This window comes from Neovison vison, chromosome X, assembly GCF_020171115.1.
Source record: "Neovison vison isolate M4711 chromosome X, ASM_NN_V1, whole genome shotgun sequence".
Taxonomy (NCBI): Eukaryota; Metazoa; Chordata; class Mammalia; order Carnivora; family Mustelidae; genus Neogale; species Neogale vison.
The window spans coordinates 117,364,829-117,388,588 of record NC_058105.1 but is presented as its reverse complement, the minus strand read 5'-3'; the positions used below and the strand labels follow the sequence as shown (position 1 = coordinate 117,388,588).

General features: G+C 43.1%; 2 pseudogenes; both read right to left on the bottom strand.

Moving 5' to 3' along the window:
• Window positions 1–5,531: 5,531 nt before the first annotated feature.
• LOC122896709 overlaps window positions 5,532–23,760 on the bottom strand; it is a 41,197-nt pseudogene continuing 22,968 nt past the window's right edge.
• Window positions 7,507–7,674, bottom strand: LOC122897721 (annotated as a pseudogene).

Genomic DNA, 23,760 nt, shown 5'->3' with positions numbered 1-23,760 from the left:
TCTGCTGCTAGTGCTTGCTTGTGCTCTCTCTCTCTTCGTCAAATAAATAAAATCTTAAAAATAAATAAATAAAGTGAATTCTCTGGACAGAGGGAAAATGATCCCACGGGCAGCTGGCTGGCTCAGTGCGTAGAGCATGTCACTCTTAATTTCAGGGTTGTGAGTTTGAGCCCTGCAGTGGCCTCCCCAGTGACCCCAGATGGAAAAACAGAGATACAAAAAGGACTGAAGGTTGATGAAATGGTAAATAGATGGGGAAATCTAAATGAATATTGACTGCATGAAACAATATAATAATGTCCTATGGGACATATATATCTGTACTACTTAGCTTGAGCTGTCATAATAAAATACCACAGAGTCAGTGGCTTAAACTACAAAAATTTCTTTCTCACAGTTCTGGAGGCTGGAAGCCTGAGATCCGGATGCTGGCATAGCTGGGTTCTGGTGAGGACCCTCTTCCTGGTTTGCAGAGAGCTTCCCTCTTGCTATGTACTCACATGGCAGAGAAGCAGCTCTCCTGTCTCTTCCTCTTCTTAAAACGGTAATAATCACATCATGGGGGGGGTGGTCCACCTTTATGACCTCATTTAAACCTAATTACTTCCCAAAGGTACCATCTCCTGATGCCATCATCCTGCAGTATCAGGCTTCCACTTGTGAATTTTGGGAGAACACAAAACGTTCAGTATATGTATATACATAGACACGCCCGTGGAGAGAGGGACAGAGAGACAGAAATAAAGAGGATAAAAATATACAAAACAAAGACATATAAGTGGGATGACCAGATTATTTTATATACAGCCCAGGAAGTTTGAGAGTGAAAGGAGGGGAGATACTAATTATGACATGGGGACAGCAGATCTAAACCAGGGCTTGGCTGGGCGGACTAGAGGCTATACTCATCCCGAATAGAAATGAAGTAGGTAAGTAGGGTTTAAAGTGTCCTAAGGTCTGTGAACTTCCAGGAAAAAGGAAAAAATATCGATTTTTGTTGGCGTTGTGAATGGTATATTTACTTAAATTTCACTTTCTGATTTTGTTTTTAAATATACTAAACAGTCATTAACTTCATTAGCTATCAGGGAAATACAAATTAAAATCACAGTGGGAGACCTCTACAAACCCTCCAAATTGGCAAAAAAAATTAATTTGCAGTCTTTTCAAAAGAAAGTCAATTAGACATCCAAAAATATGACAAGATGAGATTGTGATAATAATGTGGACCATAGGAAGTCTCATACACTGCTGGTGGGATTATAAATTGCTACAAGTGCTTAAGAAAAGAGCGTGGCATTGCCTAATAAACTTGAAGACAAATAGAGCCTGAGGCCAGTAGCTCTTTCACGTATACTCTTGGGAAAAACATACATGCACGTTGTAAACAAGATAAATGTTTAAGAATGTACATGACGAGGCGCTGGGTGGCTCAGTCAGTTAAGTGTCTGCCTTCAGCTCAGGTCATGATCCCCGGGTCCTGGGGTCGAGCACCGCATCGGGCTCCCTGCTCAGCAGGAAGCCTGCTTCTCCCTCTCCCGCTCCCCCTGCTTGTGTTCCCTCTCTGTGTCTTTCTCTGTCAAATAAATAAATAAAGTCTTTAAAAATAAAAAGAATGTTCATGGCAACACGCCTTGTAAGAGCCCCCAGATGAAAACCCCAAGTGCATCTATAGTAAAATGGAAATATATATTGTGGCATATTTATTCAATAGAATAAATATGCTTGAGCCATGAAAATACACAGCTATACACTGTGACATAGATGAAATCTCAAAAACAAAACATTAAGCAATAGAAGAGAAAGAGCAAGGTGTGTGAGAACAAGAGAACCCACACGACATGATTCGATTCAGCCAATACACAGATCCAGGATGCATACCAACAGGTAAAACCAAACCAAACCAAACCAAACCAAAAAACCAAACAAACAAAGGAATCAGAAAAACAGGGTCTTGATTATCAGGAGTTAGGAGGTACTTCTGGGGAGAAGATTGAGGGTCATAGTCACGGAAGTTGCATGCAGAAAATGTCCGTAAGGTTCTGTTTTATTGATCAGTCACACTATATTTGTTTGTCTTTTTTTTTTTTTTTAAACTTTAAAATAGAAAGTACAGGGCACCTGGATGGCTCAGGCAGTTAGGCATCCGACTCTTTTTTTTTTTTTTTTTAAGATTTTATTTATTTACCTGACAGACAGAGATCACAAGTAGGCAGAGAGGCAGGTGTGGGGGGAGCAGGCTCCCTGCTGAGCAGGGAGCCTGACTCAGGGCTCCATCACCAGGACCCGGAGATCATGACCTGAGCTGAAGGCAAAGGCTTAATCCACGGAGCCACCCAGGTGCCCCTAGGCATCCGACTCTTGGTCTCATCTCAGGTCTTGATCACAGGGTCATGGGTTTGAGCCCCACGTTGGGCTCACTAGGCATAGAAACTACTTGAAAATAATTTAAAAAATAAATGAATAGGGGCACCTGGGTGGCTCAGTTGGTTAAGCGGCTGCCTTAGGCTCAGCTCCTGATCCCGGCGTCCTGGGATCAAGCCCTGCATCTGGCTCCCTGCTCCGTGGAGAGCCTTCTTCTCCCTCTCCCTCTACTTGCTACTCTGTCTACTTGTGCTCTCCCTGTATCTCTCTGTCAAATAAATAAATAAATAAATAAATCTTTTAAAATATATATATATAAATAAATAAAATAGGAAGTACATAGGTATGAGATACATTTTTGTATATAGGTTATATTTCATTCTTTTGATAAAGTAAATATGAGAAAGTACAGAAAAGAAGGAAATATTGTGTATAATCTACCTCTTGGGAATACACATAGTTGGCATTTTAATAGATTTCTTTCCTGTCCTTTTTCTCTTTTCCTGGACATAAATACCCTTTCTGTTTTGTGTGTTCTTACAAAATTGAGATTATACTATAGAATTTATAAAATCAAGATCAAAGTTGGTTTTTTCCTTTTTATTAAGATTTTAAGCCAAATCGATTTATTTATTTTAAAGTTTTGTTTATTTAAGTAAATTCTACACCCAACATGGGGCTCAAACACACATCTCCAAGATCAAGAGTTAACATACTCTTCCTACTGAGCCACCTAGGCACCCCTCTCTTTAATATTTTACCCTGATCTGATTGTAGTTTTTTCCAAAGCCAGTGTCCTGTAGTGGTAAAGCCGGAAGACATTGTTTGGGAGGTCGTTTGGACAATTAGCAAGGTACTGGGAAATCAATTTACTTTGCTTTTTCAGGAAGCTTAGAATACCAGGGGTACCTGGGTGGCTCAGTCAGTCACTTAAGCTTTGGCTCAGGTCATGATCTCAGGGTCCTGGGATGGAGCCCTGTATTGGGCTCTTTGCTCAGTGGGGAGCCTGCTTTCCCCTCACCCTCTGCCTGCCTCTCTGCCTACTTGTGATCTCTCTCTCTCTCTCTCTCTTTCTGTCAAATAAATAAATAAATAATCTTTAAAAAAAAAAAGGAAGAAGCCAAATATCTTTTGGAATGAGTAGGACTAACACATAATGTGTATTCGAGTTAAGTAGGACTTTGTGGGCAGATCTAATCATTGACCCAAATAAATATGCTGAAACCTGGTACCTTTGTAGAACACTGAAAAATTAATTGAGAATGGAACACTGGACATGTAGGAAGTGGCAGAAAATTAAAGATTTTACTTATTTATTTGACAGAGATCACAAGTCGGCAGAGAGGCAGGCAGGTGGTAGGAGGGGAAGCAGGCTCCCTACTGAGCAGAGAGCCCGACGCAGGGCTTGATCCCAGGACCCTGAGATCGTGACCTGAGCCAAAGGCAGAGGCTTAACCCACTGAGACACCCAGGCACCCCAGAAGTGGCAGAAAATTAGTATGAAGTAGTAGATGGGGCCAGCTTGTGAAGGATCTTCCAATGCCAGTAATACTCGATTTGAATTTCTCCTAATGGTAAGAGGTGGCCAGGAGAGGTTTTTTGTTGTTGTTGTTTTTTCCTTTTTAAAAAAAATTTAAGGGATACCTGTCTGGCTCCATCAGTGGACCGTGTGACTCTTGATCTCAGGGTTGTAAGTTCGAGCCCCACATCGAGTGTAGAGATTACTTAAAAATAAAATCTTGGGGCACCTGGGTGGCTCAGTCGGTTAAGCCTCCGTCTTCAGCTCAAGTCATGATCCCAAGCGTCCTGGGTTGGAGCCCCACATCAGGCTTCCTGCTCAGTGGGGAGTCAGCTTCTCCCTCTCCCTCTGCCTGCCTCTTTCCCTTCTTGTGTTCTCTCTATCTATCTGTCAAGTAAATAAATTTAAAGAAAAATCTTTAAAAAAATAAAATCTCAGGGCACCTGGGTGGCTCAGTGGGTTAAAGCCTCTGCCTTTGGCTCAGGTCATGATCCCAGGGTCCTGGGATCGAGCCCCGCATCGGGCTCTCTGCTCAGTGCAGAGCCTGCTTCTCTCTCTCTGCCTGCCTCTCTGCCTACTTGTGTTCTCTGTCAAATAAATAAATAAAATGTTTTAAAAAAAATAAAAAATAAAATCTCAAAAAAATAGATGTTAAAAAAATTAAAACTTTCATTTTAGAATAGTTTCAGATCTATATAAAAGTTGTGAAGATAGGGGCTCCTGGCTGAGTCAGTCACTAGAGCATGTGACTCTTGATCTCAGGGTTGTGGGTTCAAGCCCCATGGTAGGCATGGAGCCTACTTTAAAAAAAGTTGTGAAGGGGCACCTGGGTGGCTCAGTCGTTAAAGCGTCTGCCTTCAGCTCAGGTCATGATCCTGGGGTCCTGGGGTCCTGGGATTGAGCCCCACATAGGGCTCCCTGCTTGGTGGGGAGCCTGCTTCTCTCTTTCCACTCCTGCTGCTGTGTTCCCTCTCTCACTGTGTGTCTCTCTGTCAAATGAAAAAATAAAATCTTCCCAAAAGGTAAATTAATTAAATAAAAAATTTTAAAAAGTTGTGAAGATAGTAGAGAGTTTCCCCATTGCTAACATGTTACATTGCCTTAGTACATTTGTCACAACTAAGGAACCAATATTGATTGATACATTAGTTTGTTCGGATTTCCACAGTTCTTACCCAATGTCTTTTTCCAGTTTCACAGCTCCACCCAAAATACCATATTAGACAGTCATCATGTCTCCTAAGGGTGTGATTGTCTGTGACAGTTTCTCAGACTTTCTGTGTTTTTGAAAACTTTAACAATTTTGAGGAGGACTGGTCAAGTATTTTGTAGAATGCCTCTCTATTGAAATTTGTCTTGTGTTTTTCTCCTAAATAGACAGATGTTACGCATTTCTGTGAAGAAGATCACAGAGGTAAAATACCATTTATTTTTTCTCATTAAACTTTTGTTTTAGTGGGTCTCAAAATTCTGTGACAGATTTTTGGTCAAGTCGTTGCCACTAAAAAGTACTGATTTTTAAAAACTAATAACTTAAAACTGCCACACACACACACACACACACCAAATAGTCCACAAAACATTCTCCTTTCCTTGTGAAGGTTTTTACGATACATTGTTATCATTAACCGGTCTTTTACTATTCAACTTACACGGCCAATTGACGCAAACATTTCTTGCCAGCTCCAGCTGCTTCCTTGTCCCCTGCTTTGATGACACCGACAGCAACTGTCTCGTGTCACGAACAGCAAAACGGCCCAGAGGAGGATAATCAGAGAAGCTCTCAACACACAGAGGCTTGCCAGGAACCATATCAACAATGGCAGCATCACCAGATTTCAAGAACTTGAGACCATCTTCCAGTTTTTTTTCCAGAACGATGATCTATCTTCTCCTTCAGATCAGCAAACTTGCAAGCAGTGTGAGCTGTGTGACAGTCCAGCACAGGTGCATATCCAACACCGATGGGCCTGGATGGTTCAGGATAATCACCTGAGCTGTGAAGCCAGCTGCTTCCATGGGTGGGTCATTTTTGCTATCACCAGCCACACTGCCACGATGAACAACTTTGACGGATATGTTCTTGACATTGAAGCCCACATTGTCCCCAGGAAGAGCCTCACTCAAAGCTTCATGGTGCATTTCAACAGACTTGACTTCAGTTGTCACAATGACCGGAGCAAAGGTGACCACCATGCCAGGTTTAAGAACACATCTCCTCTGGACCCACAGGGAGAGTACCAATACCACCAATTTCATAGATGTCCTGGAGAGGCAAAAGCAAGGGCTTGTCAGTTGGACGAGATGGCTGCAGAAAGCAATCCAGAGCTTCAAGCAGTGTAGTTCCACTGGTGTTCCCATCTTTACAGGTGACTTTCCATCCCTTGAACCAAGGCACGTTAGCACGTGGCTCCAGCATCTTATCACCATTCCATCCAGAAATTGGGCACAAATGCTTCTATGTCGGGGTTGTAGCCCATTTTCTTAATGTGGGTGCTGATTTCCTTAATGATTTTCTCGTATCTCTTCTGACTGTAGGGTGGCTCAGTGGAATCCATTTTGTTAACACCAACAGTTAGTTGTTTCACACCCAGTGTGTCGGCCAGAACGGCATGCTCATGGGGTCTGTCCATTCTTGGAGATACCTGCTTCAAATTTGCCAACACCAGCAGCAACAATCAGGACAGCACAGTCAACCTGAGACGTGCATGTAATCATGTTTTTGATAAAGTCTCTGTGTCCTGAGGCATCAATGATGGTCACATAATACTTGCTGGTCTCGAATTTCCACAGGGAGGTATCAGTGGTGATACCACGTTCACGGTCAGCTTTTAGTTTATCCAAGACCCAGGCACACTTGCAGCCCTTTCCCACCCCCACCCCAGCCTCCTTCTCAAATGTTTCCATGGTTCTTTTGTCGATCCCATCGCATTTGTAGATCAGATGACCAGTAGTGGTAGACTTGCCCGAACCTACAATGACCAATGACGACGATATTGATGTGCATCTTTTCCTTTCCCCATTTGGTTTAGGTTGAGCAGTGATTTTCACGACACCTGTATTCTGGCGGCAAACCTGTTGAGGAAAAAAAAAGAAGTTAAAATACCATTATTGTCACATCATATTAAGGGAACATGATATCAATATGCCTTATCACTGGTGATGTTGACCTTGATCACCTGGCCGAGATAGTGTTTGCCAGGTTTCTTCACTATCAAGTTACTCCCCTCACCCCCGAGGCCCACAGTTTCTATACTCTTCTCTTTGGAAAGAAGTAAGGGCAGCCCACCCTCAAGAAGGGTGTGTGTGTGTGTGTGTGTGTGTGTACTAAGCTTCACCTTCTTAAGGCTGGAGTAGCTACCTAAATTATTTGGGATTCTGCCTGGGGGATTTGTCTCTTCTCCAAGGAAGGTTTGTAATCAAGGAAATTAGACTGTTAGATTTGGTTTTGGGAGGGAAACTCTGACATCAGTGTGAAGAATGAGCTACAGAAGCGACCAAAAGATCAGATAAGATGCTCTGAGACAAACTAGGCCAGAGATAAAGACCTGGACAAGCTAGTAGCCCTGGGAATAGAGAAGAAGGTCCTACAGGATTCGTGGGGAGGGTGGGAGGGAGAAGAGAGAATGTCAGTGCGGGAGGAAATAATGAATCCATGTTCACTTTATTGAGACCTCAAGGGAAAGATATCAATACGCTTAGAGAATTTTTCCTGAAGAGCTTTGATCACAGCTGGAGTTAAAATGTTGACCGTTCTACACTTGATCTTAGCCAAAAGGCCGAGAAGCGATTAAAATGTTGACAGTTCTAAACAGACACCTGAAAGGTGAAGCCATATAAGGGACTGAGATTATCCAAGGAGAACGCGTAGTTAAAGAAGAAAGGAGGAATAAGGGAAGAAATTCTAGGAACACCAGTTATGTGGAACAATATATGCCAAGTTCCAAATTAATAGATGAATCATTTTGGAACGTTCTGCGTTTGCCTGCACCAGTTCAAGAACCACCTAATAATCAGGAAAGCTTTCTCTCTTCATGTAATTTAGTAAACTTTTCCACATAGATATTACAAAGGGACATGGTTTATCCAAAAATGTATGAAGCATGCCAGTGTAATTTTTATATGTATTTTCAGAGGCCCAGTAAAAAAAAAAAAAATTCTTTTTTCAATTTAAAACAAACACTATTGTTCAGAGCAAGAATTTTTAAAAATTCAAAATTGGAGTTTTAAGAATAGACTTTGTTTTTTAAACTATTCTTTTAATAAATTTTAAATTGTACGATATTTAAGACATTCAAGAATGATGACTTAGAATTGATAAGTGAGCGCCAGGGTGGCTCAGTCATTAAGCATCTACCTTTGGCTCAGATCATGATCCCAGGGTCCTGGAATGGAGCCCCAAATCAGGCTCCCTGCTCAATGGGGTGTCTGCTTCTCCCTCTCCCTCTGCCTCTCCTCCTTACTCTTGGTCTCTTTATCTCTCTCAAATTAATTAATAAAAATTAATAAATAACAAAAAAAATTGACAGAGAGAGACACAGCGAGAGAGGGAACACAAGCAGGGGAGCAGCAGAAGGAGAGGGAGAAGCAGGCTTCCTGCCGATCAGAGAACCCAAAGCAGGGCTCGATCCCAGGACCCTGGGATCATGACCTGAGCCAAAGGCAGATGCTTAATAACTGAGCCACCCAGACGTCCCCAAAAACAAATTTTTTAAAAAAGATGCTATTTGCTTTCAATTTGTTTTTGTAGTGTAACTAAACTAAATCTCTAGAGAATAGAAGATACTAGAGAAAAAGTGTCAAATCATGGGGAAAAAAACCTTAGTCATCAGAAAACCCAGGATCCATTTCTGATTCTCTTACTTACTGGGCAATCTTAAGGCACTTGGCATTTCTGGGTCTCTTTCCTCATTGGTCAAAATAGGGGTGATGGAAAAGCCGCCCCCAAAAGATAGGTGAAGGGCTGAAAAGAAATAGATGAATGAAACGACTTAAACATGAGAAACACTGGGAAAAACAAGACGTTGTTATTATTGAAAGAAATTCCGAGTATATTAAGAAAAAGAATAAGGACTGGAATATCAAGAAGAAAAAGATAAGAAAATCTCAGCTTTTAAGATTTCTTCATTCATTCAATTTATTGAGCACAACTATAATTATGGTGGAATATTGTTTGGTGCTAAGGAACTCACAGTTGCCTTTTTTTTTTTTTTAATTTAAGGTTTTATTTATTTATTTGACAGAGAGAGATCACCAGTAGGCAGAGAGGCAGGCGGGGGGTGGTGGAAGCAGGCTCCCTGCTAAGCAGAGAGCCTGATGCGGGACTCAATCCCAGGGCACTGAGATCATGACCTGAGCTGAAGACAGAAGCTTAACCCACTGAGCCACCCAGGAAGTCAGAGTTTTGAAAGCAATGTAAGTGAGTAAACGGATACATAGAGAGGGAAGTATATTATGAGAAAAGTGAATAATTCTGCCTAGGAAAGGAGAAGTTGGCTTCTCAGAAAAGGTGACATTTGAACTGGATCTTCGTAGATTAATTGGAGTTTGCAGGCCAGAAAATTTCAGGCAAGAGACAAAGAAGTCGCTAGAGCCCCAAGAAAGGACTGTGAAGGGGGAAAATGTACAAACACATCACAAGAAGGGCAAGATGAATTTGGGAACTTGCGAGGCACTCAGTGAACATGCAAATGACTTGTCTCATTAGTATGTAAATGAGTGCTTTCTTTAAAAAAGCTCCTTTTGTAAAATGAAGTCTCATTAGTTTCAAAATTCTGTACATGCGGCAGACTCCAGGCCTCACGGATTATTGACAAAGACTATTTGTACAAGGAATTTCTGTTGTAGTTTTTCTCATTTTAAAAAATCCTTACACTGGTTACAATGATAAGGATTTTTGATGAATGGTGAAAACTTTTAATAGTCACACCTTGATTAGATTAATACTGTGCTATTGTTTTTTTCAAGTTAAAAGACACTACATTTCATTTTCCCAGTTTTAAAAAAATGCATTAGGCAAGTCATAGCAAGTAAGCCACCCCTCCTTTTCTAGCTACAAAGTTAGCGTCACACAAAGCTTTCACTCATACAGATAGCATTCCTAGTGGTCTGAAGGCACTGAAAAACATTTGTCTATAAGCATCCCAAAAGTTGCTTAAGAGTCAGACATTGTCCTCTGTGCTCTTTTGTTCCTTAAATTCTAACAGTGAGGAAAAGTAAGCCTACCTGTGAGAATAAAAACAAAGCTAACATATGATTACATTCAATTAAATACAAAAAGTCTGAGATAACTCAGTTCCCCAGTCTAAAGAAGGTATTTACTGGGTTGCTAGAAATTAGTCAAAATTAGCATGGAGGGCACCCGGGTGGCTCAGTGGGTTAAGCCACTGCCTTCGGCTCAGGTCATGATCTCAAGGTCCTGGGATCGAGTCCCACATCGGGCTCTCTGTTCAGCAGGAAGCCTGCGTCCCTCTCACTCTCTCTCTCTCTGCCTGCCTCTCTGCCTACTAGTGATCTCTCTCTGTCAAATAAATAAATAAAATATTTTTAAAAAATTAGCATGGAAAAGGGCACCTGGCTGCCTCACTTGGAACAGCATATGATTCTTGATCTCAGGGTTGTGAGTTTGAACCCCATACTGGGGGTAGAGATTAATAAAATAAACAAATAAATAAACTTTAAAAAAGTAAAAGGAGGGGCACCTGGCTGGTTCAGTTAGTGAAGCACACGACTCTTGATCTTGTGGTTGTAGGTTGGAGCCCCCACATTGGGTGTAGAAATTACTCAAAAATAAATTCTTAAAAAACAAAAACAAACAAAACAAAATGAACATGGAAAGACTCCCAAAACCAAACTCAAGAAAAAAGAAAGAAGTACTATTAGAGATTTACCAGAATCTAGACTCCATTGAAAGTGTTGGCTGACAGAATATGTCCCAGGGTCCACCAGCATGGTGCGATGTTTTTTTTAAAGATTTTATTTATTTTTGGAAGACAGAGAAATAAAAAGTGCACATGAGTAGAGGGGAGGGGCAGAGTGAGAAGCAGACTCCTCACTGAGCAGGAAGCCCGATAGGGACTCGATCCTAGGACCCTGGGATCATAACCTGAGCTGAAGGCAGTCACTTAACCGACTGAGCCACCTAGGTGCCCAGCAGTATGGTGTGATTTGACACAGACTGATTTTTTTTTTTAAGATTTTATTTATTTGACAGAGAGAGACACAGTGAGAGAGGGAGCACAAGCAGGGAGAGTGGGAGAAGGAGAAGCAGGCCTCCCACTGAGCAGGGAGCCTGATATGGGGCTCGAACCCAGGACCCTGGGATCATGACCTGAGCTGAAGGCAGACACTTAACAACTGAGCCACCCAAGCACCCCTGATTTTTTTTTAAGATAATCTCTGTACCCAATGTGGGCCTTGAACAGATTGAGCCAACCAGGCACCCAAGACAGACTGATTTTGATGATTACAATCTTCTCTCAACCTAAATTGTATAGAAAAATTTCTGCTTAACCCGGGAACTATAAGGTGTATTGAGATACTGTAAATGACAAACACAAGCAGAGAGTGGACCTTAGTGACTCTTTAACAAAAGAGGAGGGTTGAATCTCAAAACTAGAACTTACTGATACCGGTTAGAGATTTATACTAGGACACATTTTTCAGTTTGGGGTTTACCGGTTACACACAAGACCCATGGGTCCTTGTTATTTCCCCAGATGTGTGGGACTTGGCTCCACAAGCTGCAGCAGTCGGGGAGTCCACTGGTACTCTTTCCAAACAATGGGTGTTCAAGGAAGAAGCCAATTAGGTCTTCAGGGTAACGCAGAGGAAGTGTTACTGAAAACTTACTTAAGGGATACCAAAAAAAAAAAAAATCTAATAATACCAGTTAGAGATAACACTTCATCAGATATCAAAATGTTCTCTTTTTTTCTTAAAGACTTTGTTTATTTATTTGACACACGGACTGAGAGAGAGAGAGAGAGAGCACAATCAGGAGGAGTAGGAGAGGGAGAAGAAGGGTCCTCACCCAGCAGGGAGCCTGATGCGGGACAGGATCCCAAGACCCTGCGATCACAACCAGAGCAGAAGGCAGACGCTTAACTGAGTGAGCCAGCCAGGCGCCCAAATTGTTCTTTAAAACTATAAAAATAAGGAGTGCTTGGGTGGCTCAGTTGGTTAAGAGTCTGCTTTCAGCTCAGGTCATGATCCCCAGGTCCTGGGATCAAGCCCTGTGTAGGGCTCCCTGCTCAGGAGAAAACCTGCTTCTCCCTCTGATGCCCCCTTGTTTTTGCTCTCTCTCTCAAATAAATAAATCAATAAATAAAATATTTTAAAAAAACAATATAAATAAAATTGTATGGTACTGATGAAGAAACCAAATTGATGAAACTGAATGGGGAGTTTGAAAATAGACTCATATATATGAGAAGTTAATGTATGATAAAGTTAGTATTTCAAATCAGTGGACAAAGAACAGCTTGGTCAGTGAGAAGGGTTAGAAAAATTGGCTATCCATTAGGGAAGAAAGACCCATACTTCATGATAAACAACAAGGATGAATTAAGGGTGTAACTGTAAAAAAAAAAAATCTCTTAAAATATTAAAAGACCTATATGGAATTGTGTTTATAAGCCTGCTGGGAGGGGGGTCGCCTGGATGGTTCAGTCAATTAGGCATCTGACTCTCCATTTCTGCACAGGTCATGATCTCCAGGTCAAAAGATTGAGCCTTGCAGAGGGCTCTCAGCTCAGCGGGGACTCTGCTTCTCTCCTTTTTCCTCTCCCTCTGCCCCTCTGCAGACACATTCTCTTTCTTTCTCTAATAAAAGTAAATAAAATCTTTAAAAAATAAAAATTAAAAAAAACAAACAAACAGGGGTGCCTGGGTGGCTCAGTGGGTTGGGCCTCTGCCTTGGGCTCAGGTCATGATCTCAGGGTCCTGGGATGAAGCCCCGCATTGGGCTCTCTGCTCAGCAGGGAGCCTGCTTCTCCCTTCCCCTCCGCGGGCCTCTCTGCCTCCTTGTGATCTCTCTCTCTCTGTCAAATAAATAAATAAAATCTTAAAAACAAAAACAGAAACAAAAACAAAACCCTGCTGCAGAGTCAATCATCTTGAGCAAGAAAAAAGTTCACAAACTGTCAAGGGAAATATTGATAATTTTAACTAAGTAAAAATTTAAACCTGCTGTCCCATTTTAAAAGACACTACAAGTTTAAAGACAGGCAGTAGAGTGGTCGAAAAATCTGTGTGACGTATTTTCCAGTCAATGAATTAATACCCATAATTTATAAAGAACCAGTGTGTAAGAACAAAGAGAGAAGCGCCTGGGTGGCTCAATTGGTTAAGCCTCTGCCTTCAGCTCAGGTCTGATGGGGGTCCTAGGATCGAGCCCCGCATCAGGTTCCCTGCCCAGCAAGGGATCTGTTTCTCTTTCTGCCTGCGGTTCCCCCTGTTTGTGTGCTCTCACTCTCTCTCAAATAAAATAAATAAAATCTTAAAAAAAAAAAAAAAAAGAATTCAGTTGGTGAATGAGGTAGACATTTAGCATCACAGAACTGATTTAATTTTGCAAGTCTACCCTATGAAGATTGGTTACTTTCTCTGTGGCCATAAGTCATTCATTTTGGTGTCTGTTAACAGATGTCCAGTGGCTAGGCCACTCCGATGTACATAAGTGAGAGGGGCACACAAAGCCTACATTTCCACTTGCCTGATTTGAAAGAGCAAAATAATTTTTTAAAAGAATGGTACAAAAGGATGTCTTGACGATTCCTCTTTGAAAGGTGTTTCCGGCCCCATCATGGCCATCTGCCACTGCCCGAATCTAGTCCATCATTGTCTTGCCCCTGGCCTATGGCAGCAGCCTCCCAGCTGGTCTCTCAACCTCCAGTTTCCTCCCCGGTGATCCATTTTCCATATGGCGGCCAGAATACACTTCTAGAATGCAAATGTAATTATGTCACTGCTCGGCTTAAGGGGCTCTCTGTTGCTCTTCAGAGAAATCCTCAACTGCTTAATAAGCTTGGAAAGCTCTTCAAGGCTTTGTTCTCTCTCTCCGACCTCCTCTCTCCCCATTTCATCCTTCTCTCCCCCAACTTCAACTCAGACGCTCTAGACATCCTGAACTTTCAGGTCCTCAAAGAAGTTCTCTTTCCCTCACCTCTGAGCCTTTGAACTGCCCTTCCCGCTGCCTAGATGGCTCTTCCCACCCCTTTCCCAGGCTCTCTCCTGGCTCATCCTTCAGTTGTCAACTTAAATGTTGTTTTCTCTGGTTGTCCGGGTTGTGCTTTCAGAGTATCCTCTGTTTAGCATTTACGCTGCCTGATTGCCATTTCCTGCTAAATTGCCATAAGCTTCTCAAAGGCAGGGTCAGTCTCGCATCGGTTGTATCCTCAGCATCTGGTACAATGACCAGGGAGTAGTAACAACTTAGGAAGCATATGTCAGATGAAGGAAGGAACCAAGGTACTATGAAAACAGCCCCCCACAGCTTACCTGATTCCACCTTCTTCTCCTCTAATTCTTGCTAGACATCTCTTTCTGAAACACCACTGTGGAAACACTTCATTTCTCTCTGTTTGTTGTACATCAAGATAGAAGTTCTCAAGGAGTATTTTTTCCTATGCCATCTAACTTTGTATTATGAGGAAGATCTTTTTTTGTTTTGTTTTGTTTTGGGGGGACGGTTTTCAAGAAAAGATTTAGATCTCCCAGGGGTCCCTACCAGTTTATATTTGCAAGGAATGTCGGGGGCAAGGTGGGCATAGAGCCCGGGGTTCTCCAACTGTCCTAGAGTAGCCCAGAATATAACTGACGTGGGGAGAACGGAAGTCCTAGTGGCCACTTTTGCCTGGGAGACTAGACAATGAAGTGCAGTGGAAGAGAAAGGGAAGAGCAGGAGCTGCTACCATGATGGTTGGACGTGCAGCTAAAATCTGGTTTCCATGACAGATGTTGGCGAGGACGCAGAGAAAGGGGAATCCTCCTACACTGTTGGTGGGAATGCAAGTTGGTGCAGCCCCTGCGGAAAACAGGATGGAGGTTCCTCAAAAAGTTGAAAATAGAGCTACCCAATGACCCAGCGATCCCACTACTGGGTATTTACCCTGAAGATACAAATGTAGTGATCCGAAGGGGCACATGCACCCCAATGTTTATAGCAGCAATGTCCACAATAGCCAAACTATGAAAAGAGCCCAGATGTCCATCAACAGATGAATGGATAAAGAAGATGTGGTTTATATATACAATGGAATATTATGCAGTCATCAAAAAACCAAAAACTTGCCATTTGCAACAACATGGATGGAATTGGAGGGTATTATACTAAGTGAAATAAGCCAATAAGACAAAGACAATTGTCATATGATGTCTCTGGTATGAAGAATTTGAGAGGCAGGGCGGGGGGTCGTTGGGGTTAGGGAAGGAAAAAATGAAATAAGATGGCACCCGGGAGGGAGACAAACCGTAAGAGACTCTTAATCTCAGGAAACAAACTGAGGGTTGCTGTAGGGGGTGGGGAGGGATAGGGTGGCTGGGTTAGGGACATTGGGGAGGGTATGTGCTATGGTGAGCGCTGTGAATTGTGTAAGACGGATGATTCACAGACCTGTACCCCTGGGACAAATAATACATTCTATATTAATAAAAAATACAGTTATGTTAAATCACAATGGTGGATATAAAATCATTCATTATATTAATCTCAAATGTATGTTTAAAATTTTTAATGATAATTTTTTAGCTGAATAAAATTGCTTTTAAAAAAATCTAGTTTCCCTGGCAACAATGGCCTTTTTGCATCACCAGGCCCAATGGATCCCAGATCTTGGGTGCATAAAACTTCACCTCTTGGTGGCACTGAAGCAGCAGGAAGGTGGCCGTCCCCTCACTTCCAACGGGGTAAGGTAGTTTTTAGCTTTTTAACATCTGTGTTACAGGACAGGCCCAAGAAGGAGGTTGAAATGTGATGCCAGGTGCCAACTGATGGTACCAGGCAAACTGGGGTGGGACAAATAGATGGCAGAAGTAGAAGCTCACAGTGGCGGCAGCAGCAGCCAGGTGCCAATGACTTTGAACCGTCCTTGTACTCATGAAAGAAACTGCTCAGGTCTATTACACTACATCTGATCGTCTCCAGATGATGTCTATTTCCATCACTGAGGCTTTTGGGCCTCTGTTTACTAACACATAAAACGACGTGGTTAGACTAGACTTCTAATTCTTTTACAAGGAGTCAAATTTAATAATTACAGTAAAGTAAGAACAGCATATCTGTCTGAGAACAGTAGGAATGTTATGATCTAAATCAAGTTTTCATGCTTTCAAAAATATATAGCCTCTGTATATAATGTATTATCCAGGAAACCAATTTTAGCAAACAGATAAAATTTTTTGCCGTCAGCACACTGATTTGGCATATCAAGTGTTTACATGTCATGTGTAAATGGTTGCCTCTAAAGGGATTGAATATAGCCTTTCCACTCAGTAGTCTTGTCTACACAACTGATTTGTTTAACAAACTTTCATTATGGAAAATAGAAAGATAGGCTTCAGCTCAACCACAAAGTCAATGTTACTGGTATAATCATTAAGGAAATTTAATTATAATCATTGGATGTGGTAACAGCAGCAGTGATCATTTGAGAAAAAATTATAACACTGTAACAAACAACCTGCCTTCTTGTATTGCCTTTTAATATTCTAATGAGTAATAGGGTATGTAAGTAAATCAGTGGCCTGCCTTTTAGGCAGGCAGTGTGGATTTCTACAAGGGTCTTGTTGGTTTCAGGGACCACCCTTTCCCCTACCACCCACCAAGTCTCTGACCTTGAGCAGTTATCTTTAAAGGTAATTTTATTTTCAGTTTAGAACACACCGTGCATGAACCCAAAGCAGAGTCAGCCGCAGAAGATAAATAGCACACATTTGGCTACAGATGAGAAGTCGTGATAAAGCATCAGCATTCGTGAGATAAGAGCATCAAGACCCAGATGATCTGAACACTAAAAATCATCATGTATAATCTGATGTTTACAAGATCCCACATTCACACGCCTTCCTCCCTAGGAGCCTTGGCCTACCTACCTCCCATGTAGGCTGTCTCCGTACTGGGCATATGGGATGTGGTCCCCTCTTTTGCCTGCTGCGATTTGGCAAGGCAAAAAAGTGTTGTTGTTGTTGTTTTGCCATTGTGTCACTTCCTTTGTCACTATGTCACATGGGTATGCCAATTTTAAAGAAGCTCGATTGCTGGAAGACAGGGATTTTTAGGCTCCGCGAGTTTTGATGTTTGCGCCATCATTATGCCATTAGTGGGAAGCCACGAATGGAAAGGTAGAATCTGTTTCTATTTTTGGTATTCACCCACAACAATTAAATCAGCGAGCAGCAGGAGCTCTTGTCTCTGTGGCTGTACCATCTGGGTTTTTGTCTGTACAACATCCAGGCATCCGTGTCCTGCAGGTCTAACATACTTCGTCCTAGCACCCAGGATAAGGTAGTTTTGAAGGTGGCTTGATGAGAACCACGACATTAAAGAACCACGACATTAAAGCCACAGACAGCCCATCGATGGGAGCACCATTTGCTAGAAAGATTCCCCCCCCCATGGTATGAAATTTAAGAAACGAATTCTAATTTTCTACACCACAGCACTGCCTGCAAGCCTTCAGGGGAACAAAGATGGTGAACATTTGAAACAATCACTGCCAGGCTCACCTTAGGAATATTGGGGCATAAAGGGTTAGAGAAAGACCACAGACCAGGAATTTTAATTAGATGAAGCTTATAATTAATATAACATTGAAGTGGAATCCACAAAAGAGACTGGCCAGCAGAGACTGTATCCAGTGAGAATTCAAGCTGCAGTCGTTGGTTTTAATTACATTCCTGAAATAGAAGCCTGCCAACAGGATTTGAATAAATGGTTTAAATAAACCTTTGCTCCATTGACAAATTTCACTGGCAATATTCTCAGTCTACCAAGATATTAAGGAGATAACAAGTCGGTAAAGAAGCGTTCTAAAAAGGATTGTCAGAAGAGAGATCGAAGACTGATGTGTAAATTACATTTAAAGACTTTTTTTAGGATGGTAAGGGCCTCAGAAGTTTATGCAATTGGTAGTAAGGAAGCCTAAGTACCATTTATAAATTTTTCCCCCTCTTTACACTTTTCAAGTCAATTTTTCTGCCAGGTTCTTATCTCTTTGGCTTGCCAAGCAGAAGTGAATAGCTGCATTTATGTAACTTACATATTCCATAAGAAAGTTCAGGAAGGGTCACCTGGGTGGCTCAGTTGGTTAAGCGTCTGCTTTCAGCTCTGGTCATGATCCCCGGGTCCTGGGATAGAGTCCTGCATCAGGTTACCTGCTCTGTGGGGAGTCTGCTTCTCCCTCTCCCTACCCCCTGCTTGTGTTCCCTCTCTTGCTATGTCTGTCTCTGTCAAATAAATAAAATCTTATGGGTGCCTGGGTGGCTCAGTGGGTTAAAGCCTCTGCCTTCAGCTCAGGTCATGATCCCAGGGTCCTGGGATCGAGCCCCACATCGGGCTCTCTGCTCAGCAGGGAGCCTGCTTCCCGCCCCCCTGCCTGCTCTCTGCCTACTTGTGATCTCTGTCTGTCAAATAAATAAATAAAATCTTTGAAAAATAAATAAATAAAATCTTTTTTTTTTTTTTAAAGATTTTATTTATTTATTTGACAGAGATCACAGGTAGGCAGAGAGGCAGGCAGAGAGAGTGAGAGGGAAGCAGGCTCCCTGCCAAGCAGAGAGCCCGATGCGGGACTCGATCCCAGGACCCTGAGATCATGACCTGAGCCGAAGGCAGCGGCTTAACCCACTGAGCCACCCAGGTGCCCCTAAATAAATAAAATCTTAAAGAAAATTCAGGAATTGTGAAAAAATCCAATTTCTAAACCACGCCCGTTTCTACTATTTTATATTGCCTGCCATGGACTGCACAGCCGCAGGTAGCTTTTTAGATAACAATACTGGACTAGGGGACAGGGGTAGAGAGAGAGGGAGAGGAAATCTTAAGTAGACTCCACGCTCATCGAGGAGCCCCATCGGGGCTCAATCTCAGGACCCTGAGATAATGACCTGAACTGAAATCAAGAGTCTGATACTTAACTGACTGAGCCACCCAGGTGCAGGTCTTGAGGCCAGGAGCTTGAAATCAGTTTTACTGGGCCCATATCAAGGTGTCAACAGGACACGCCATATCCTCCAAAGGCTCTAGAGGAGAATCTGTCTCCCACCTCTTGCCCACTTCTGGTGGCTGCCTGCATTCCTTGCCTCCTAGATGCATCCCTCCAACCTGTAACCTCTGCCTCTGTGATTGCATTGCCTTCCCTTCATCTCCTTTTCTCTCCTTCTCATAAGGACCCTTGTGATTCCAGTTAAGGTCAATCTGGATAACCCAGGCCTCAAATTCCTTAGCTTAATCACATCTACAACGTCTTTGCCATAGAAAGCAGTTATTCCCAGGTTCCAGGGAATGGATCTGATACATTCAAGGTGCCTTACTTAGCCTCCTGTAAATATAAATAACACTAGCAGCAACATATACGGGTTTTCATCACCTAAATATGAGACGTACTGGGCTAAGCACATACGTTCATTTCATTTTCTCCATCACCCCCAAAAGGGGGGTACAGATGGGGAAGCTGTGACTTAGGTAACTGGCCAGTGATTGACCAGTTGCATTATGTGCCCCCTTTAATGCCCATCCCCCAGTTACTCCCCCACCCCGGGTTTTGTTGTTGTTTAAGCAAGAAAATGGTTTTATTATAAATTCTGTAGGAGTTTGGGGCAAAAGCAACCCTGAATTTGTGCCCTCATGACTATGGGCCAAACCGAGTGGATAAGGAGGTGCTTCCCACACTGGGCACAAAACACAGTTGGCGTTTTGCAGAATGGAGAATCCTGGCTCAAAACCGCAGCTGACTTTATGGTCAGGGGGAGATCTTTCTGGTTGGTGCCCTGCTGCTGGTTGTGTGGCCTGTAAATGATCCTTCTAGAGCTGATAACTTTCCAGACCCTGGAGGGAGAGACTTGGCTCCTCTCTAGTGCCTGTCCACATGGCACTGAGGAGCCCCTTAGAGCTCTCACTCTCCCAGCTCAGCTCCAGTAGCTCCCTCTGGCCCCCCCTTATTTTGTGCTGCATTTTGTCTCACTCCAGCCCTATTTCCAAAAAGCTATTGTTACATGTATGTCCCTGCAAAGGTCCAAACCCAGAGTTTTGCTCCTCAACTGATAATTCAAAAATATTGGGGTGGGGGGGCTGGGTGGCTCACTGGGTTGAGCTTCTGCCTTCGGCTCTGGTCATGATCTCAGGTTCCTTCAATCTCAGCAGGGAGCCTGCTTCTCTCTCTCTCTCTCTCTCTCTCGCTCTCGCTCTCGCTCTCGCTCTCTCTCTGCCTGCCTTTCTGCCTACTTGTGATCTCTCTCTCTCTGTCAAATAAATAAATAAAATCTTAAAAAAATATATATTGGTGGGATGAAAATCTTGAAGAGGAGTAGAATAGACCACTCAAAAAAAAAGCCTCTTTGGCATAAGGATTATTTTGAGCTGGTTATTTTTAAGAAACAGCAGACATGGAAACGCTCGGAAAACCAAGTGCTAGAAGTTACCCTTCTGTAAGAGGCCCTTACGTGAATAAGGGAAATGTCCATTTTAGGGGTGTCTCCCTCTCTGCACCAGGAAGAAGGGGATGACTCTCAAACTCTAGAAACTCTTATCCAAGGAGAAGGCAGTGCCCTAAATCCGCATCACAATCTGACCCTTGTTTACTGCGCTTGGCCAGGTGACCCCCATAACTGACTCCCCACATCTTTGTTTGTCTTTAGTTGGAGATGACATTTAAGGTGGTGGCTTAGGCCATTCCGTGGAGTCACTCGGTTTTCCTGGGTCTCCGCCATGTCTGTAGGAGCTGTACCTGTTATTCAACTTCTGTTGGTTTTTCTCCTGTTAATCTGACTCTTTCTCTCCCAACACCCTAATTAAATGAAAACATCATTTCTGACATCATCAAACAATAAAAATCAAAACTTTAGGCCATTCAAGTGCTCAAAGAAATTCTAAAATCCTTATTTCAGTGCTTCTAAAGAACTTTTAGGCTTTTAAAAATTTTAGCTACACAGAGCTGCAGAAGTTTATTCGTGTTACAAAATAAAACAAACCATGGACACAAATAATCTTGGTTCCCTCCCAGAAAAGGAACTGGCCTGAGGGGTACCCAATCGGTAGAGCATGTGACCCTTAATCTCAGGGTTGGAGAGTTCCAGCCCCATATTGGGCATGGAGTCTACTAAAAGCAACGGTAACAACAACAGAAACACACAACCCCCCTCCGACTGGAGGGAGAAGGAACTGCTGTGATAAAATGCAGAAAGTAACTCTCAGGTGCCTGCCAGTTTCAGACAATAGATGGCACTGTGGGACAATTATACGCGATCATTTTTCTCTTTCCTCCCAGCAAGCCGAGGAAGCAAACAAAAACACAGTAATCGTACACAGGTTCTGGATCCATTTAAAATCTACTTCTCCAAGGAAGGTTGTCTAGAAAAGTCCCCTGCTCAGGTGCGTGGGCTACTCTGGTCCATCTCCTTGCCACTCAAAAGTGTTCCTGGCACCAGCGGTGCAGGCATCACCCGAGAGCTTGTTCCAAATGCCCCATCTCAGACCCAGACCCCCTGAGACATAAGCCACCACCTGCGCAATGTCTTCTTAGCCGACCAAAAGCTTTAGCAAAGTCCGTAGTGATGGAGAAGCGCGGATGTTCATGAACGTTACAGAACAAAGCAAAGCAAACCAAAATGGTCCTCGTTCCCTTTAAGAAAAAAACCTGCTTTTGTAAAAATACACGCTAAAAGCGCCTGCGGTGCCTGTCGCTTTCGGGCAGCAGATGGCACTGTGGCACAACTTTAGCGACTTTTTCTGTGGCTAAGACAAAGCCCCAGACACAGAAGGAAACAGAACCATCTTCCACTAGATCTGGATCTATTTAATATCTACATCTCCAAGTCCAGAAGATTAGGAACTCTTCTGGATGAGGGAAAATAAAAGAAGCTTATAGGAGAAGTGGTGAAAAAGACAAGGACTTGACCGAAGACAGGTAAGTTTCATTCATACGTGCTCAGTATCACAAAGCTTCTCCGAAATGTCTAACATCTATTGTTAGAACTCCAGCTTTTTGAATTACTGCTTAAGGCACGAATATCCCCAGGGGGCAACACCTTTCACCATCATTAATTGCCTTTCTGGGCATTAACTTGTCACCTGACTTTCTAACACACTCCTTGCTGCCCCCTCCCCCCCCACACCCCACCCACTCCCAGGCCACATTTACCCATAGACAAGAGGAGATTAAGTATGATGCTTAGGGATGTGAGTCCAGGTGGGACCCCAGAATCCAACCTGTGCCCCCCCCCGGAGGTGGGGTGAGCCCCGTGGGGAAGGGGAGTCTGGAAGGGAAGGAAGCAGGATCCAAATGTGAACCCACTGGCCTCTTCAGAGGCTTTGGCCCATGGAGGTTGGTGGGGAAAGCTGAATGTAAATATCCAAGTCTGAGACAGGAACGGGCTCCTGAGCCTCCTCCAGGGACAGGCCTCTTTTTTCTGCCTTGTTCACCTGAGCCTGAGAGCCCCAGGTCTACTCTGAGGGCGCAGCCTCCCCCACTGTCAAGCCCTATTAAAGGAAGACCCAACCCGGGTGGTGGGTGACTGGAAACTACAAGGAGGGGCACTGAAGAGCATGACACCAATTCAACCTACGTAATTTACAGAACCCAAACCACGTCGGAGACATTCTTTTAGAAAGGACAAAACCCCAACAGGAACTCCACTCCCCAGGTAAAGTTGCCTGATTTAACAACAACAGAAGCAAAACAGGACTCCCAGTTAAATTTTATTTTCAGATAAACAATGAATGTTTTTGTATAAATAGGTCCCATGCACTATTCAGGACAAACTTAGACTAAAAAATTAATGTTCTACTGAGATGCCAGTGTAAGTGGGTATCCTATATTTGATCTGGCAACACTGCCACCACCACTAAAATTCTCAGGGCGCCTGGGAGGCTCAGTTGATTAAGTGTCTGCCTTGGCTTAGGTCATGATCCCAGGGTCCCGGGATCGAGCCCCACACCGAGCAGGGAGGCTACTTCTCCCTCTCCCTTTGCAGCTCCCCTGTGTGTGCTCTCTCTCTCTCTCTCTCTTTCCCTAATAAATAAATAAAATCCTTTTTAAAAAGAAAGAAAGAAATTCTCACACACAGATCAAACAGGTGCACGGAGATGGCTGCCACGGCCTTGTTATGTAATAGAGAGGACAGCAGAATCAACTTAACCAGGCTTATGGTGAGGAGAGAAACACAGTAATTTTCCTTCCACCCTTCTAGGATCTTGACTGAGACCCTCCTGTAATACAAGTCAGATTAACAGGAGAAAAACCAACAGAAGTTGAATAACAGGTACAGCTCCTACAGACATGGCGGAGACCCAGGAAAACCGAGTGACTCCACGGAATGGCCTAAGCCACCACCTTAAATGTCATCTCCAACTAAAGACAAACAAAGATGTGGGGAGTCAGTTATGGGGGTCACCTGGCCAAGCGCAGTAAACAAGGGTCAGATTGTGATGCGGATTTAGGGCACTGCCTTCTCCTTGGATAAGAGTTTCTAGAGTTTGAGAGTCATCCCCTTCTTCCTGGTGCAGAGAGGGAGACACCCCTAAAATGGACATTTCCCTTATTCACGTAAGGGCCTCTTACAGAAGGGTAACTTCTAGCACTTGGTTTTCCGAGCGTTTCCATGTCTGCTGTTTCTTAAAAATAACCGGCTCAAAATAATCCTCAGGCCAAAGAGGCTTATTT